Source organism: Aotus nancymaae, unplaced genomic scaffold, assembly GCF_030222135.1.
Source record: "Aotus nancymaae isolate 86718 unplaced genomic scaffold, 86718_ANA_hifiasm-v0.15.2.pri h1tg000002l, whole genome shotgun sequence".
Taxonomy (NCBI): domain Eukaryota; kingdom Metazoa; phylum Chordata; class Mammalia; order Primates; family Aotidae; genus Aotus; species Aotus nancymaae.
The window spans coordinates 29,305,330-29,325,696 of NW_026988413.1; the positions used below are offsets into that span (position 1 = coordinate 29,305,330).

The 20,367-nt window shown below is 38.7% G+C and overlaps 1 pseudogene; it reads left to right on the forward strand.

Moving 5' to 3' along the window:
• The first annotated feature begins 356 nt into the window (after positions 1 to 356).
• Positions 357 to 14,505, forward strand: LOC105731983 (melanoma inhibitory activity protein 2-like; annotated as a pseudogene).
• Positions 14,506 to 20,367: the final 5,862 nt, after the last annotated feature.

Consider the following 20,367-nt stretch of genomic DNA (forward strand, 5'->3'; position numbering starts at 1 on the left):
AATGGTGAAGGGGAGGCATGTGCCTGAAACTTTAATAGACATTGAATTTACAGTCCTGGAAATAATCTTTTACCTCTGGCTGTCATAATTACATTAAAAAATTTTAATTCAGGTGCACTCTGAAGTATAGCATGCTGGACCCTGGGTAATGGGATTAGTTGGGAGGGGAAGAGTTGTGAAGCTTGGAGAAATGGACTCAGCTACATAGAACTGGGAGTCCGAGGATCAGTGTTTCAAAAATTTACCAAATTAATAGATAAACTGGTCATTCCTCAGAACATAGAGGCTCAGTCTAGGTGACTTAATTTGAAAGTCTGAAGGGTAGAGGTCATGACAGCTTTTCACACATCTTGACCATGGAGGGAGATTATGGAGATGAGGATTCATCTGAGGCAGAGGAGTGGGAACTAACCCTAGAACCAGAGGGGATTAAGGTGAGGACAGGAAGCTTAAGAAGGCAGAGACCAAGGCAAGTGCCTATTTCTTTGGACTAGAAGAAAACACAGGAAGAGGAGGACCAATAGCATATGAATTTGGGAGGACTGTGCTCAGGGTAATGTTAGTTAGGTGTGTAGACTTTACCTGTCATGAGTGCCCTTAAAGTTGGCCTTTAAGGAATCTTGGAATTCAAGGGGAGGTTGTGGAAGTTTTGTAACCATCCTGAGCCACTGGGTCTCAGGTTTGAAGACAAGGCTGACAGTGAGGCTCAGGCTATTAAACATGCTGAGTCGGACCAAACCTGAGGATGAGGTAAAAATAGAAGGCATTAGTGGGCACAGGTAGGAACTTTTAGAAGGTGGACACAAATGCCTGGTAGGGTAGTTGTTCTCAAATATCAAGAAGCACAAGAACTTCCTGCTTAAAAGTGCACACACCTGAGCTTACCCAAGAGATTCTGATTTTAGTATATCTTACATGGTGCCCAATAATTTGTGTTTTCAGTAAACAGCTTAATATTGATGACCCAACCCGTGCTGTCCAATATGGTACACATGTAGTTATTTCAATATAAATTGGCTAAAGTTAAATAAACTTAAACAATTAGTTGTCTACTTATCAAATTTCAAGAGCCTAATAGCCACACGTAGCTAGTAGCTACTGTATTAGATAGTGCAGAATTAGAACACTGCTATCATTGCAGAAAGTTCTATTGGACAGTACTGTTTAAGCCATCAACTCTGTGCTTCAGTTTCCTTGGATCACATCTGGTTCTGCTAGGTTTGGTGTCCCTATCCCAGGTCCATAGTCATATCTACTTCCTAGGGAAGCAATCTATAATGTGCATGATGTTTCAGGACCATGGACAATAGCATGCATGGCTATCCCTCTCTTCAGATAGTTTTACTCACACTATACTTAAGTCTGAGCAAGTGAGAAGCCAAGGATGGGTGGCTAAAGCAAGGAATCCAAGGCAGCAAGCAAAGTAGACACAAGCGACTTTGACCTATACTAAGAACTTCACTCCATAATCCCATAGCCCAGTTGCACTGACTTTGGTCTCTGCCCACAACAGCTCTTCTCCTAAAAGAGAAGTAGGGGGAAGGGAAGCTTGAGAAACACCATACACATGTAGAGCAGTGAGGTAGGAGATAAACATAGAAAGAGTCAAGCAGTTTTTTTCTTGTAAATGTAAGTTCTTTGTAGATTCTAGATATTAGTCCTCTGTACCATTATCCTTTGCAAAAATTTTCTCCCATTCTGTAGGTTGCCTGTTCACTCTGATGATAGTTTCTTTTGCTGCACAGAAGCCCTTTAGATTGATTAGATTCCATTTGTCAATTTTGGCTTTTGTTGCAATTGCTTTTTTTGTTTTAGTCATGAAGGCTTTGCCCATGCCTATGTCCTGAATGGTATTGCCTAGGTTTTCTTTTAGGGTTTTTATGGTTTTAGGTCTTATGTTTAAGTCTTTAATATATCTTGAATTAATTTTTATATAAGGTATAAGGAAAAGATCCAGTTTCAGTTTTCTGCATATGGCTAGCCAGTTTTCCCAACTCCATCGAAAAGTGGGCAAAGGATATGAACACACTTCTCAAAAGAAGACATTTATGCAGCCAACAAACATATGAGAAAAGCTCATCACTGGTCATTAGAGAAATGCAGATCAAAACCTCAATGAGATATCATTTCATGCCAGTTAGAATAGCGATCATTAAAAAGTCAGGAAACAATGGATGCTGGAGAGGATGTAGAGAAACAGGAACGCTTTTACACTGCTGGTGGCAGTGTAAATTAGTTCGACCATTGTGGAAGACAGTGTAGTGATTCCTCAAGGATCTAGAACCAGAAATGCCATTTGACCCAGCAATACCATTACTGGGTATATACCCAAAGGATTATAAATCATTCTACCAAAAAGAGACATTCACATGTATGTTTATTTCAGCACTTTTCCCAATAGCAAAGACTTGGAACCAATCCAAATGCCCATCAGTGATAGATAGAATAAAGAAAATGTGGCATATATACACCATGGAATAGTATGAAGCCATAAAAAAGAATGAGTTCATCCCCTTTGCAGGGACATGGATGAAGCTGGAAATACTCAGCAAACTAACACAGGAACAGAAAACCAAACACCACATGTTCTCACTCATAAGTGGGAATTGAACAATGTGAACACATGGACACAGGGAGGGGAACATCACACACTGGGGACTGTAGGAGGATGGGGGGCTAGGGGAGGGATAGCATTAGGATAAATACCTAATGTAGATGATGGGTTGATGGGTGCAGCAAACCATCATGGCACATGTATACCTGTACACGTTCCGCACATGTATCCTAGAACTTAAAGTATTTTTTTTTTAAACAGCCAAGCAGGATTAAATTCTGAGCTACTGTTTACTTGGATGCAACCATGGGAATATTACTTAACCTCTCCAAGTCAGTTTTCCAATCTGTAAATAGCTATGATAATATTATGATAATATGAAATGAGCCAGGCACAGAAAAGCAAATATTGCATGTTCTCACTCTTATGTGGGAGCTAAAAATGTGATGATTATCAGAGGTTGGGAACGGTAGGGGGAGAGCATGATAAAGAGAGGTTAGTTAATGGGTACAAAAATACAGTTAGATGGAATAAATTCTAGTCTTCAATAGTACAATAGGGTGACTATAGTTATCAATAATTTATTGTATAATATCAAGATCACTAATAGAGAAGATGTGGAATGTTCTCAGCACAAAGAAATGGTAAATGTTTGAGGTGATGGACTTACCATAACCATGATTTGCTCATTATACAATGTAGGCATGGATCGAAATATCCCAAATACCTTATAACTATGTAAAATTATGTATCAATAAAATAAAAATAATTTTATTATAATAATTTAATAGTAATGCAATAACAAAATATATGTAAAGCACTTAACATAAGGCCAGAAACCTAGTAGGCATTCAACAAATATTAGTTCTATTTCCACTCTTGGTAAGTTGAACTTCGTACTCCTAATGAGGCCAGCCCCAACTTATTGTATAGAGTCTGCTCTCTAGTGGTAGTGTCTATATTTAGGGAAAGAGATGACTTAGTTTATTTTTTGGGGGGTGGGGTCTGGCCCCCAAGTAGGGTCTAGTACAGTGCTGTAAATCAAGTACTCAGAAAAACCTGGAGGTGTTCCAAAGATCTGTGAACAGAATTCCAAATGGTTATCTGAAGTTAGACTATCATAGCAGATTCTCATTCTCCTGCCTCTTTTCTTCTTCCTTCTTCTCTACTTCTTCTTCTTCCACTTATTCCTTTTCTTCTTCCTCTACCTCTTCCTTTCCTCCTTCTTCCTTATCTTCTTTCCTCATCCTTCCTCTTCCTCCCCCTCATTTTTATTCTCTTATTCCCTCTTCTTCTTTCTTTTTTTCATTTTCTCTTCTTCTCCTACTATGAGAACTGCAGTATGTACAGAATCAGAATCTTGTTCATCACTGGAGCACAGTAAGTTTTGTCAGGGCAGTGTTTTTCAAAATTTCAAACAATAATGTGCAAATCTATTTGAAAATATAGGTGGTTATATTATTTTCCAAAGATACCTCTTTTATGTAGGATTCTGAGTTTAAAATCATCAAGTAAAGATCAGTTTAAAATTGTGCTTTGAGTTTTAGTGGTAATGTAACATCTTTATTGAATATTATGTTTCTAGTTAACCGTCAGCAATAATATTTACAGCTGACTGCTAGTCTAGAACACTCACCTACATCAACCTTTGTAGTATTGTAAGGGTAGTAGCTATACAGGATGAATCTATGTTCTAATCAAGTTTCAAATAGCAGAAAACACTCCTTGAGAATCAAAACTTTTAAAATTATAGTCTTTTGGGAACATTACAAATTTTCTCATCTGCGACAGGCATTGCTGTGTTAATGTTGTTATAATTCAAAAGTTATGTATATATATGGCTATAACCTCCACCTCCCAGGTACAAATGATTCTCCTGCCTCAACCTCCCAAGTAGCTGGGATTACAGGCGCCCACCACCACACCCGGCTAACCTTTTTGGATTTTTAGTAGAGACAGGGTTTCACCATGTTGACCAGGCTGGTTTCAAACTCCTGACCTCAAGTGATCAACTCGCTTCGGTCTCCCAAAGTGCTAGGATTATAGGCATGAGACACTGTGCCTGGCCCAAAAGCTATATTTTACCTGACATAAGAATAAATTAAGCTTTTGGATTATAAAACCTTTAACACATTCCATAATAAATGGGAGCAGGAAGATCTGGATTCAAATCCCCATCAGGTCATTTACTAGCAATGCAGTGTTGAGCAAGTTGTTCAACTTCTCTAAGACTCAATGCCCTTGTGCATAAAGTGGGAATAATCCATCCTTGCATGGATGTTCTAAGCATTAGAGATAACACACAAGGCTTGGCACAAAATGGTAGAATTGATTTTATATTACTTATATTCCCTATTGTCTAGGAAAGATTTAGGAAATGTAGTATTTTATTAATAATGATAATGAGTGTTACTAGGGAATCCTATGTAATACTGTCAAAGGCAAACATAAACCCTCATCATATATCTTGATTTTGTTATATACTTTGAAAAGAGTTATTTTAAGCATATGTAATAGAAAATCACATGATTTGGGAATGTATTATTTATAAAATTAAAAAAAGAAATATGTCAAACTAGCAATTCTTTTTTTATTTTCTTTTGAGATGGAGTCTTGCTCTGTCAACAGGCTGGAGTGCAGTAGCACTATCTTGGCTCACTGCATTCTCCACCTCCCAGGTTCGAGCGATTCTCCTCAGCCTCCCGAGTAGCTGGGACTACAGGTGTGCACCACCATGTCCAGCTAATTTTTGTATTTTTAGTAGAGACGGGGTTTCACCATGTTGGTCAGGATGGTCTCAGTCTCTTGACCTTGTGATCCGCCTGCCTCAATCTCCCAAAGTGCTGGGATTATGGACGTGAGCCACTGTGCCCAGCCAAACTACCAATTTTTTAATTCTTTGTTTATCTGTTTACATAGAAAAAACAGCATGATTAGATCTGAGTTCTAAAACATAACTTTGAAGAAAGCATTAAGAAAAAAAAGCACAGTTTGGGAGAAAGTTCCTAGAGGTTCAAAGGCCATTTATTTAGAATGTTATCTCTTAGACTTCCCAGAGATTGTGAGCTCTGGACATGATAAGACATATTTTAAAAATAATATTTCAGAAGTATAATCAATAAGACTTAGTGAATCATTGCACATTGGGGCGAGGTAAAGAAAAGCTGATACCACCAAAGGAGTAATACAAAAGCAGCGTCAGAAAGAAGGTGAGGTTTTCATTTGGGAATGTGTTGATCTTAGGACATTCAGGTGGCTGTTCAATGGACTATAAGCCCTGGGCCAATAAGCTCTTGGTAAATATAAGACACAGTCTTCCTGTGGGAACAAATGAAAGCAACCAAGAATATAGACAGAAGAGAAGAGGGCACAGGACCAAATCCTGAGAAGATCCGTCCTTTGTGACCTGTAGAAGAGGAGTACAGTTTGTATTCTCTTGTACCTAATAGTTTCTTGTCCAACTAAGAGCTATTAGGGCTTTGATATGAGGGGAGAGAGAATTGTAATTTTTAAATTCTTCAGTTATTTCGACATTAACTTATTGTTAAAGGGGGAAAAACCACTAAGAAGTCTTTCTCCTTTGCTTTTATGCCAACAAGCAGAAATAAAATATATTTCACTTGGATTTTTCTAGTTATTGTATTTATTTCCTTTGTGGAGGTAGAAAACTTTGATAATTTAGGAATCTTTATTTGCTCTAGCATATCTATAAAGCAAAATAGAATGTATTATTTAAATGCATTGGTTACTTTTCTAACTGTTTTGTTTTTCAACCTTGAGGCAGTGAAATTCCCATCCCTCTTCATTATATCTCTCTGCAGTATCAAGCTATAAACATGTGTTTCCTGCTTTTTTACAGATGACAAATATAGGCAAATTTACTTACAGTGGAGACTATGGTTGCTCTTTCTATGTAGAAATGATGAGTCTTTTGTTCCTAAAGTAACATATCTCACAGTGGCATGTAGTGGTGGTTTAAAATATGAGATGCACAAGGAAAATGTGGCACATATACACCAAGGAATACTATGCAGCCATAAAAAACGATGAGTTTGTGTCCTTTGTAGGGACATGGATGAATCTGGAAACCATCATTCTCAGCAAACTGACACAAAAACAGAAAATCAAAACACTGCATGTTCTCACTCATAGGTGGGTGTTGAACAGTGAGAACACATGAACACAGGGAGGGGAGCATCACACCCTGGGGTCTGTTGGGGGGGATTAGGGGAGGGACAGTGCGGGTAGGGAGGTTGGGAAGGGATAACATGGGGAGAAATGCCAGATATAGGCAATGGGGGATGGAGGCAGCAAACCACATTGCCATGTATGTACCTATGCAACAATCCTGCATGTTCTGCACATGTGCCTCAGAACCTAAAGTGCAATAAAATATATATATATGAAGTGAGATGCAAAGGAAAACTTGACAATAATGTATTTTACCAAAATAAGTTAAAAATGTTCTTTCATGGAGATTTATTAGAAAAACAATAACCTATCTTTTTGTGTAACAGCTCTTCAAACACATATTAAAGCAGATTGCCCTGGCGTATTAATGGACCTTCAGTGAGAGCTGGCCAGTGTAGGAGCAGGGACATCAATCATAGTAGTTCATCCTGCCCAGTCATACTGGGATGGATGATGGGAAAGCAATCAACAGATAACTGCAGTGTGGCTAAGTAGCTGTGGGTACTGAAATGTGGTAGGAGGACAACTGAGATAGTTAGCTGTGTAAAGAATGAATTTTTAGTCAGAAGAAAAACACTGAAATAAACTCTCACCTTGGTCAAGACATAAAAGGCTGTCATATTCTGGATGCCCCTTGTGTATTCTTGCCAGATCACACCCCTCTTCTTCCTGGCTGAATTTTGTGTTTGAGCACCTTACTTCTTCATAGTTTTATCCTCTATGTTGCATTTAAACTACCATATTCTTCTTTTTTTCCTGTTTTATGCTTTATGCAAATGGAATCCTAGCTAAGGATTCATCTTTGGCTTACTCCAGTGTCTCAGTATTAGATTTCCTGTTTTTTTCTTTTTAGGTTTTTTTTCATGTTACTATTTATTTTTTTCTAGATTCAGGGGTACACGTGCAGGTTCATTACATGGATATGTAATGGATAAATGCCTATGATTCCATTTGTATAAAGCTTAAAAACATAAACAAGAACAGTATATTAGTTTAAATATAACATTGAGGATAAAACTATGAAGAAGGAAGATGATAAAACACAAAACACAAAATTCAGCCAATATACAGGGATATATTGCATGATGGTGAGGTTTGGGCTTCTAGTGTACCCATCACCTAAATAGTGAACATTGTACCTGATAGATACTTTTTTTTTTTTAGCTCTCTCCCCTTTCCCTCCCACTTAGGAGTCCCCAGTGTCTATTACTATTATTTGATTTTCAAGATTCATCCTTGTGGATGCATGCTATTCCACGTGTTTCGTTTTCACCTCTACATATTCCAGTATATGAACACACTTCCACTTAGCTATCTGTTGTACTATTGATTGAAATTTGTGTTGTTTCCTGTTTCTTCAGTGTTACTAACAATGAAGTTACAAATACATGTGCACATCTTCTTATGTACATGTGCATGAGTGTCCCTAGGAAATTTATCCGGTATTGGAAATACTGGGTCACCCAAGATATGCTTTTGAATAAGTGTGTTCCAAATTGGTTGTAATAACTGCAACAACATATGCTTTCTTCAGCTGTGTAGGAGAGTTCCTGTTGCTTCAAATTCTTGCCAATACTTATTTATCTACTGCATTTGTAATGTGACTGTAGACTTTAGAGTCATAATAAACCTGGCTTCAAATTCAGGTCATGGTATGTGACACTGGGTTAATCATCCCCGCTTGCCAAGTTCTTGTAATGATTATGTGATGCAATGTATTAAGAGATGCCTCTGTTAGTCTATTTGGGTTGCTGTAACAAAATGCCATAGACTGGGTAGCTTATAAGAAACACAAATTTATTTGCACAGTTCTGGAGGCTGGAAAGTCCAAGATTAAGTCACCAGTAGATTTGGTGTCTGATGAAGGCCTGTGTTCTTGTTCATAGATGACACCTTCTTGTCGTGTCCTCACATAGCAGAAGGGGTGAGGAGTCTCTCAGGCTTCTTTTATAAGGCACCAGTCCTATTCTTGAATGCCCTCATGACTCAATCACTTCCTGAAAGCCTGACTTGTTTTTATTTTTGTTTTTTTGAAATGGAGTCTTTCTCTGTCACCCAGGCTGGAGTGCAGTGGCACGATCTTGGCTCACTGCAACCTCCCACTCCTGGGTTCAACCAGTTCTCCTGCTTCAACTTCCCGAAGCAGGTGCCTGCCATCACAGCCAGCTAATTTTTGTATTTTTAGTAGAGACTGGGTTTTGCCATGTTGGCCAGGCTGGTCACCATCACCTTGGGGGTGAGAATTTCAACACATGAATGTGATGGATGCATATTCCATATGACATACACATACACTACACACATATGGGAAAGCTGAGGAACAGAACACTTCCATATGTGCCTGGGAATATTCTTTTTGCTGGGTTAAGAACAGGAATATTAAAGTATGTAGAACTATTTATCTTTTTTTTTTTTTTTTTTTTTCTGAAAAAGAATTTAGTCCAGGAAAGTTTTGTTCTGGGTTTCCTTAAATGCAGACGGGGATATCTTTCAGTTCCTGACAGTTTTTTTTTTTTTAAGGGCATCTGTGGTGAATTAAAGATGGCCTCAAGTTATTTAAAACTGCTGCCTTTGAGAGATCCATTTCTTCTCCCTTTAAATCTGAGATTGTCTGGATTTCTTTGATCAGCATAGTACAACAGAAGTGACATGATGCCAGTAGTGAACCTGAATTTTAAGAGGTCTGACAGCTTCCTCTGTTCTTGGCACCTGATCTTAAATCAGCTGTCAGATAAGAAGTCTAACTACTCTGATGAAGTAAATATGTGGAGAGACCCTGATATTACATAAGGAGGGAGAGAGGCTCAGCAGAACCCAGCCTTTTGCAATCTCTGCTGAGACATCAGGTGCATGAAAGAAGAATCATGGACACTCTGGCCTAGCCCAGCCACCAGCTGAATAGCACGAGTGACCCCAGTTGATGACACATTGAGCAGAAGGCTCACCTAGCTGAGCCCTTCTCAGATTCGTGACTTGTAAAATGATGAAACAAATTGGATGCTGTTTTAAGGTAAAATTTTGTGGTAGCTGTTACACAGTTACGTAGCTGGAAGGGTAGGTTTTCAGGGGATGGTGGCTGGGATGGCACAATGCCCCATAATTCTGCCCTGGTTAAAGTGTATTCTCATGTCTAACTCTAGAAATGGAGACTCTTTGTATATGCAAGGATCAATAGCCATTCTAGCAGTAACTCGTAGGTTTTATTCACATCTTGAAAATTTAAGAACTGCAGTATTTGGCAACACAGGTGATCTGTCCAACTCAGCCTTGGAAGTAGTGCCAATTGATACATAATTAAAAAGCTTAGATGACTTCCGTGATGTCAGCCTCAAAATGTTTGGGATTTTTTTTTCTCAAACACCCCATCTTACTTTAATTATGTTTTATGATTTGCTAGTTAAACCCTGCATGAGGATTTTCCTGTTTTTAGCTAAAATGTTCTTATAAAGTAGTACTTCCTTTCATTGAGATAAAACTATGTCTTTTAAGCTTTGAGTTGCATTCTCTAGGTCTGGCATACTAGGATTTAGTGAAAACGTCTATATTACCGTATTTACATTTCTATGAATTTACAGCATTCAGATCTCCAAAATCATCGTCTTTTGATCTGTTGTTTACATAGATTTTCATTGGCTTTCTAATAAGATAGTTTTACTTCTCTAATTTTTCTTTAATTTCTAGTATGTATTTTTTAAGGATTGGCAATTAATGTATGAGATGGAGTAATTTTATGTTCCATGTTCTGCCTGATCCTAGCATTCTGTTGGGTTTATGATTCACAGCAGCCTGTTGGAATAATGTGGTGACCCTCTCCCTTCCCGCTGATTATGGATATTGCCAAAATGATTTCTCATTGGCAGGGATCCTAAAGTCTATGTAGCACTTTCTTTCCCCAGTTGATTTAATACTGTCTTTTAAAGCCTCAGTTTTTGCCTTGGAACCCAGTTCAAGTAGCACAGAACCAGATTAGTTCAGAACCACAAACCTGTACCCATTAGACTTTGGGTGTCACCTCTGCCAGGTGATAAATGCTGAACTTGCCACCCAATCAAATTAAATCCTCTGGAGAGATCCTCAGCATAGAATAGATGAGCATCTCTGGTGATTCTGCTGTCTAACCCATGCCCTTGCCCTAAAAAGACACTTTTAGAGAGCCTAGTTTCGACTTATTTTTACTTCCTTATGGACCATCATCTAGTTGAGTCCAGGGTGACTCCAGGCTAAGTCATCTAAGTGAAGACAGACTTTTTTTTTCCCCAGAAAACTAAAAACCAAACAAATTCAACTCTTTATTATGGAGATGTTGAAACATACACTGTCTTAGTTTTAGTCTGTTGCTTATAGCAGAATACCTGAAAGTGAGTAATTTATATTAAAAAAGAATTTATTTCTTGCAGTTATGGAGGCTGAGAAGTCCAAGGTCAGGGCTACATCCGGTGAGGGTTTTTGTTGGTTGGGACTTTCTAGAGTCTGGAGGCTGCATAGGGGGAAGTTGAGCATGCTAACATGCTAGCTTAGGTCTCTCTTGCTTCTTCTTATAAAGCCACCAGTTCTTCTCCCATGATAACCCATTGATCCATTAACCCATTAGTCTATCAACTCCATTACCTTTCAATAGCCCCACTTCTCAATACTGCCACATTGGGGATTGTTTCAACATGAGTTTTGGAAGGGACAAATATTCAAACCATAGCATACACAAAATAAAGAGAATAGAAAAGTAAACACCCTGTACTCATCACGCAGCTTTAACAGTTTTCAGTACATATCTAATCTTATTTTATCCATGTCCCTAGCCACCCCCACCCCTAACTTCTCCCCACAACCCCACTGAATTACCATTATGTTAAAAAAATGAGGACAGGCAGCTATTTCTTCTGAAGAAAGATCCTGGGCACAATATAAATTACCCCATGTAAGGAATGGGAGTTGGGTTCTCAAAGCTGGGAGAGCCGAGGACATGACAGATGGTGTGGGTGTGCAGGGTTCAACAAAGGCAGCACCTCCTCAGTCTGTCCTAAGTGACTGGTCTACCATGTGGATGAAGGTTCCAGTTCATTAGTGCTGTGACCCTGTCTCTGAATCTGATTGCCTTTGAGCATCACCACCACCACTTTGTGAATAAAAGAGAACTTCTTACCAAATAAATAAATAAATAAATAAAAACAAAGTATGCACAAAACAACAAAACGTTAACAGAAAATCACAAAATATTTGTGAAGGACATAAAAGATAATCTTAAAGGGGGAAAATGTTACTTTCATGATGCAAAAAATCAATTTCCATAGCTATGGAAATTTGTCCCCAAATATCTGTAAATATAATGCAATTCAAAATGCCAAAATGTCTTGGTGTGGTGGCACACAATTGTAGTCCTAGCTACCTGAAGGGCTGAGGTGGGAGGATCTCTTAAGTCCAGGGTTTTGAGGCTGTAGTGAGCTATGATTGCACCACTGCATTCTAGCCTGGGTGACAGAGTGAGACCCTGTTTCTAAAAACAACAAAAAACAGCTAAAATGATCTTTTTTTTAAATGAAACTTTATATGTTGATAGTAGAATTCACATAGAAGAGCAAAATGTCAATAATGGCCAAGGCAATTTTGAAGAAATACAAATTTGCAGTCTCTCCTTGACAAAGGTTTTTATTACTAACAAGCTAAAGTAATTAACACAATATGATATTACCAATATAAAACAGTTAAATGGGGATCGGGCCCAGACCTGCACTGCCTCAGGATGTAAAGTGTAACAAGGGGGTCAGGGTGGGCAACGTGGGCCTGTGAGGCCTGTGGATCTCCACATCCCCCAGCTCCCCCCGCAGCTGACTCCACAGTGGTCCTCTCTCGTTGCCATGTATGGATTCAGGTTCCAGACTGAAGGCTACCTGTTTTCCAGTGCCCCCTACCTCCTGGGTCCCCCAGCTCCCCCTGCAGCCAGCTCCGCAGTGGTCTGCTCCAGTTCCAAACTGAAGGCCATGTGTTCCAGGTGCTTACTGTGACCTCAACAGGCTGGGGTTACTGCGGTGACCACCAGAACAGCCTTGGCGCTGTGGAGGAGCCCAGAGCTACCCCTCAGCTGTATTTGCGGATGGTCTTTTAGGAGCTACCCAGGATTGTGGCCGCACTGCTAAAAGGTATGATATCAAATTCTAATGTTTTCCCTGGGAATTAGTGATATGGGCAGGTGTTATTGGATTTTTTGCTATCCTCCTTTTTTTGTGGAGAAGTATCAGATCAGTTAGGAGTTGGCTTTATGTGGGAAGAGAGAAAAAGCTTGTTGCAGTGTTTTCTGAACTAATTGAAAAAAATGTAAACTGCTTGAAAAATCTAGGCATGTTCAAAAAGAGTATGAAGGCTATGAAGTAGAGTCATCTTTAAAGGATAACAGCTTTGAGAAGGAGGCAGCAGAAGCACAAAGTTTGGAGGCAGCCTGTGAAAAGCTTAACAGGTCCATTTCTGAAATTGAGGATGAAATATTCTATCTAGAAAAAGAGTTAAAGGAAGAGAAATCTAAACATACTGGACAAGATAAGCTGATGGCAGATATTTCAGAAACGATAGAGTCACTAGAAGATCATTCAAAATTCCTCAAATCACAAATAGCTGAAGCCAAAATGACCTTCAGGATATTTCAAATGAATGGAGAACAGCTGAATATAGCAATAAAAGATGCTTTGAATGAAAATTCTCAACTTCAGGAAAGCCATAAACAGCTTTTGCAAGAAGCTGAAGTATGGAAAGAACAAGTGAGTGAACCTAATAAACAGAAAATATCATTTGAAGACTCCAAAGTTCACACAGAGCAAGTTGTAATTGATAAAGATGATCACATCAAGACTCTGACTGAACACTTGCTGAAGATGAAAGATTGGGCTGCTATGCTTAGAGAAGACAGAACGGATGATCATAACTTGAAACTGGAAATGAACAATGAATTGGAAAATGGTGCCTACTTAGATGATACTCCAAAAGGAACTTTGAAGAAACTGATTCATGCTGCTAAGTTATATACGTCTTCAAAAACTTTAGAAGAAGAAAGAAACCAAATTTATATTCAGTTGTCCAAAATTAATAAAACAAAGAAAGACCTTAGAGACCGTATTAAACATCTTCAGTCTGAACAAGCATCTTTACAGTCAGAAAACACACATTTTGAAAGTGAGAATCAGAAGCTTCAACAGCAACTTAAAGTAATGACTGAATTATATCAAGAAACTGCAATGAGACTTTACAAAAAGTTAGAGAATGAAGAGAAGCTTTCTAAAGTAGACAGAAAGATCAACTATACCACTGACCAGCTGGAGAACTGTAGAAAGCAAACCAAAGATCTTGAAGAGAAGTTGGAAAGAATGATTCTTTCTTATCAAGGGCAGATGATTTCTTATAAGAAAAAAGAACATGAAAATTAGTTGTCAGCTCAGACTGCTGAAGGAATCCTCAATGATTTCAGGAAAGAAAATGCTCACAAGAGACAAAAGTTAACTGAAATGGAGTTTAAATTCAAATTTTTACACAAAGATCCTTCTGCACTTGATGTTCCAAATACAGGATTTGGCAGAGAGCATTACTCATATGTTACCGATATGAGAAGAGGACCTCTTTGCCCCCAACCTCCTCCAGGAATCGAGTTGGGAGTTTCTCCACATGATTTTCCACCAAGAGATTTCCCAGGTCCACCATATGCTCCATTTGCAATGAGGAATGCCTATCCACCCAGGGCTTTGGGACCTGGATCTTTTCTCCCTACCCCCATATGCTGAAGGGAAAAGTGAGATCCCTGCAGGGTTGATTCCATCTTCTAATGACCCTGCAACTGAACAAAAATAATTCAGATTGATCTCCAGTTCCCTCAGAATTGATTCTGCCTTAAAATGAGCCTGCTACTGAACACCCAGCATGACAGCAAAAAACCTGACAGTATTTGATTCTCTTCCAAAGTAATTTAGACTGATCTCGAGTCCCCATCAGGGTTGACTCCACCTTCAAATGAGCCTGCCACTGAACATCGGTACCACAGGAAGAAAGCTGGCAATTTGTGTTATCTTCCAATGCAATTTTGACCGATCTTGAGTTCCCTTCAGGGTTGACTCTGCCTTGAAGTGATCCTGCCACTGAACATCCAGTACCACAGTAAGAAAGCTGACAGTATTTGTGTTCTCCTCGAAAGAGGTTGGGGCTAATGTTGAATCCCCACCAGGGTTGACTCCACCTTCAAGTAAGCCTGCCACTGAACATCCGGCACCACAGCAAGAAAGCTGACAATATTTGTGTTCTCCTCTAAAGTAGTTGTGACTGATCTCCAGTCCCCGTCAGGGTTGACTCAGCCTTCAAGCGAGCCTGCCACTGAATATCGGCACCACAGCAAGCAAGCTGATAGTATTTGTGTTCTCCACTGAAGTAGTGGTGACTGATGTTGAATCCCATCAGGGTTCACTTTGGCTTCTACTGAGCCTGCCACTGAACATCCACACCACAACAATAAAGCTGACAATATTTGTGTTCTTCTCCAACATAATTTTGACTGTTCTCAAGTCCACATCAGGGTTGACTCCACCTTCAACCGAGCCTGCTACTGAATATCCAGCACCACAACAAAAAAGCTGACAGTATTTATGTTCTCCTCCAACATAATTTTGACTGATCTTGAGTCCCTGTCAGGGTTGACTCTGCCTTCACCTTAGCCTGCCACTGAACATTGGCACTACAACAAGAAAGCTGACATTATTTTTGTTCTCTCCACAGTAATTGTGACTGATCTCGAGTCCCCATCAGGGTTGACTCAGCCACCAAGTGAGCCTGCCACTGAACATCCGGCACCACAGCGAGAAAGCTGACAGTATTTGTGTTCTCCTCCGATATAGTTGTGACTGATCTTGAGTCCCCTTCAGGGTTTCAGAGGAGAAAACTACTGTCAGATTTCTTACTGCGGTGCCCAATGTTCAGTAGCAGGCTCACTTGAAGGCTGAGTCAACCCTCATGGGGACTCAAGATCAGTCACAGCTAATTTGGAGGAGAACAAAAATACGGTTAGCTTTATTGCTGTGGTGCTATATGTTCAGTGGCAGGCCTTCAAATGAGCCTGCCACTGAACATCTGGCACCACAGGAAGAAAGCTGACCATATTTGTGTTCTCCTCCAAGGTAGTTGTGACTGATCTTGAGTCCCCATGAGGGTTGACTCAGCCTTCAAGTGAGCCTGCCAGTGAACATCGGGCACCACAGTAAGCAATCTGACAATATTTGTGTTCTCCTCCAAAGTAGTTGGGACTAATATCAAGTCCACATCAGGCTGACTCCATCTTCAAGTGAGCCTGCCACTGAACATTTGGCACCACAGCAATAAAGCTGACAGTATTTGTGTTCTCCTCCAAAGTAGTTGTGACTGCTCTTGAGTCCCCATCAGGGTTGACTCAGCCTTCAAGTGATCCTGCCACTGAACATCCGGCACCACAGCAAGAAAACTGACAGTATTTGTGTTTTCCTCTGAAATAGTTGTGACTGATCTTGAGTCCCTTTCAGGGTTGACTCAGCCTTCAATTGAGCCTGCCACTGAACATCTGGCACCACAGCCAGAAAGCTGACAATATTTGTGTTCTCTGAAATAGTTGGGACTAATATCAAGTCTCCATCAGGCTGACTCCATCCTCAAGTGAGCCTGCCACTGAACATCCGGCACCACAGCAAGAAAGTTGACAGTATTTCTGTTCTCCTCTGAAATAGTTGTGACTGATCATGAGTCCGTTTCAGGGTTAACTCCACCTTCAAGTGAGCCTGCCGCTGAACATCTGGCACCATGTCAAGGAAGCTGACAGTATTTGTGTTCTTCTCCAACATAATTTTGACTGATCTCAAGTCCCTATCAGGGTTGATTCCACCTTCAGCTGAGCCTGCTACTGAACATCTGGCACCACAGCAAAAAAGCTGACTGTATTTGTGTTCTGGTCCAAAGTAGTTGTGACTGATCTGTAGTCCCTATCAGGGTTGACTCAGTCTTCAGTGAGCCTGCTACTGAACATCTGGCATCACAGCAAGAAAGCTGACAGTGTGTTCTCCTCCAAAGTAGTTGTGACTGATCTTGAGTCCCCATCAGGGTTGACTCCGCCTTCAAGTGAGCCTGCTACTGAGCATCCGACATCACAGGAAGAAAGATGACAGTATTTGTGTTCTCCTCTAAAGTCGTTGTGACTGATCTCGAGTCCCCAACAGGGTTAACTCAGCCTTCAAGTGAGGCTGCCACTGAATATTTGACACCACAGCAAGAAAGCTGACAGTATTTGTGTTCTCCTCTAAAGTAGTTGACTGATTTGAGTCCCCATTAGGGTTGACTCTGCCTTTAGATAAGCCTGCTACTGAACATCTGAAACCATAGCAAGAAAGCTGACAGTATTTGTGTTCTTCTATAAAGCAATTTTGGCTGATCTCGAGTCCCTGTCAGGGTTGACTCTGCCTTCAAATGATCTTGCTACTGACCATCGGGAACCACAGCAAGAAACCTGACAATATTTGTGTACTTATTTACTGTGGTTTTAGACATGTAACTTTATGCCTAATTAAATAAATTTTTAGTTGATTTAAAAAAAGGAAACCCCAGATACCATATAACTTCATTTATAAATACTTCAGTATTTACCTCTAAAAGACAACAAATTCTTTTTTTAACCAGAATACCATATCATGTCTACAATAGTTATTAATATTTTCAGGAAACAATTTAAAGTATCCCAAGAAAATAACTTGAGCCCTTATAATAGTATTAATATAGGCTTAAATGGATTTTCCTAAAATGCATTACCTATCTTTATGTACTCAGTATGAAATCATCCAGCAATTCATTTTCATCCACTTGACATACACCACTGAAAGAAGTTTAAAGCTCATCTACAAATTCTGCTTTCTACACAGTCATATTTCTTTATATTAGCATTAAATAAGATCAATTTGAACACTAGTCTCTAGGGGAAGAAATCTTGTTCTTGACACATCTCCACCCAGGGAAAGTTTTACTCAGTATTTACCCCATCATCTCCCATCTTTATAAAGCCAATTCCCCATCCACATCAAAATATTCACATTAGAATATTTCTTTCATTCCCTATTTTAAAAAATAAAAAGAAACTATTATTATCTAGAGGATTTTCAATCAGCTTTATTGAGGTATAATTTACATACAGTAAAATCCACCTATTTGATGTGGACAATTCAATGAGTTTTGAAAAATGTATGTAACCATATAACAGCCACTACAATAAAGATATAGAATAATTATATCATTCCAAAAAGTTCCCACGTGTACACCAACATTTACAGCATGGCCTATGGTAATGACCAATCTGCTTTCTATCCCTATAGTTTTGCTATTTCTAGAATTTCATAGAAATGAAATATTTGGTGTTTGGCTTCTTTCACTTAGCCTAACACTTTTTAAGTTCATTCCTGCATCAGTAGTTTGTTCCTTTTTATTGCAGAGTAGTATTGCATTCTATGAATGTACTACAATTTGTCTATCCATTCATCAGTTGATGAATACCTTTGTTTGGGTTGTTTCCAGTTTGGGGTTATTATGACTGTATCTCCTATGAACATTTGCATGTAAGTCTTTGTGTAGATCTATGTTTTTATTTCTCTTGGGTAAATACTTCGGAGTGGAAGAGTTGGGTCACATGGTAAAAATATATTTAACTTTATAAGAATCCTCCAAATTGTTTTCCATAGTAGCTGAACCAATTTGCATTCCCACCAGGGAAGTACAAAAGTTCCAGTCTCTCCATATCCTTGACAATTGTCAATATTTAATTTTAGCCATTCTAAGGATTTTGTATTAGTATCTCATGATTTCCTGATTAGTAATTATGTTGAGCATCTTTTCAGATACTTATTTATGTATCTTTTATAAACTCTTTATTTTATCCTTTGCTCATTTAAAAATTGGATTGTTCATCTTATTGTTGAGCTATAAATTGTTTTTATTCTGGACACAGTTTCCTATCAGATATAAGTATTATGAATATTTTCTCCAAGTTTGTGGCTTATCTTTTTGTTTACCAAACTGTTATTTTTGAAAAGCAAAAGTTTTAAATTTTGATGAAGTTCAATTCATCAGCTTTTTCTTTTAGAATTTACATTTTTTGTGTTGTATTAAAAAGTTTTTTTGCCTAACCCAAGATCAATAAGATTTTCTATGTTTTTTATTTTTTAAGTTTTTGTGAGTACGTGGTAGGCGTGTATATTTACAGAATATATGAAAGTTTTTTGGTCTTTTTTTCCTTTTTGTAACAGGGTCTTGCTATGTTGGCCAGTCAGGTTTAGAACTCCTGGGTTCAAGCTGTCCTCCTGCCTCTGCCTCCCTAAGTGCTGGGATTACAGACATGAGTCATCATGGCTGACTGCATGAGATATTTCAAAACAGGCATACAATGAGTATTAATCGCATCAGGGTAAATGGTATATACATCACCTCAAGCATTTATCATTTATTTATATTACAAACAATCCAGTTGTACTCTTTTAGTTGTTTTTAAATGTACAATAAATTATTGTTGATGGGTCAATCTGTTGTGCTATCAAGTACTAGATCTTCTTCATTGTATCTATATTTTTGTACCCGTTAATAATCCCTCTCCCACTATCTCTAGTAACTATGATTCTACTCTCTATCTTCATGACTTCAGTTGTTTTCATTTTTAGCTCCTGCAAATAAGTGAGAGCATGAGAAGTTTGTCTTTCTGTGCATGGCTTACTTCACTTAACATAATGACCTGTAGCTCCATCCATGTTGTTGCAAATGACAGGATCTCATCCTTTTTATAGCTGAATAGTACTCCATTGTGTATATATACCACATTTTTTTGTCCATTTGTCTGTTGATGGATACTTAGTTTGCCTCTAAATACTGGCTATTGTGAATAATGCTGGAATAAACATGGGGAGTGCAGATCTCTTTAATATACTGATTTCCTTTCTTTTTGGTATATACCCAGCAGTGGGATTCCTGGATCATATGGTAGCCCAATTTTTAGTTTTTTGTTTTGAGAAGACTCCAAACTATTCTCCATAGTGGTTGACTAATTTGCATTCCCACGAAAAGGGTTCCCTTTTCTCCACCTCTTCTCCAGTATTTGTTATTGCCTATCTTTTGGATTAAAGCCATTTTAACTGGAGTGAAATGAGATCTCATTGTAGTTTTGATTTGCATTTCTCTGATGATCAATGATGTCAAGCCCCATTTCATATACTTTTTGCCATTTGTAATTCTTCTTTTGAGAAATGTCTATTCAAATCTTTTGCCCATTTATTAATATTTTTCTGAAGAGCTGTTTAAACTCCTTCTGTATTCTGGTTATTAATCCCTTGTCAGATGGGTAGTTTGCAAATATTTTCTCCCATTCTGTGTGTTGTCTCTTCACTTTGTTGATTGTATCCTTTGCTGTGCAGAAGCTTTTTAACTTGATGTGATCTCATTTGTCCATTTTTGCTTTGGTTGCCTATGCTTATGGGATATTGCTCAAGAAATTTCTGCCCAGACCAATCTCTTAGAGATTTTTCCCAATGTTTTACTCTAGTAGTTTCATAGTTCGAGGTCTTAGGTTTAAGTTTTTAATCCATTTCAATTTGATTTTTGTGTAC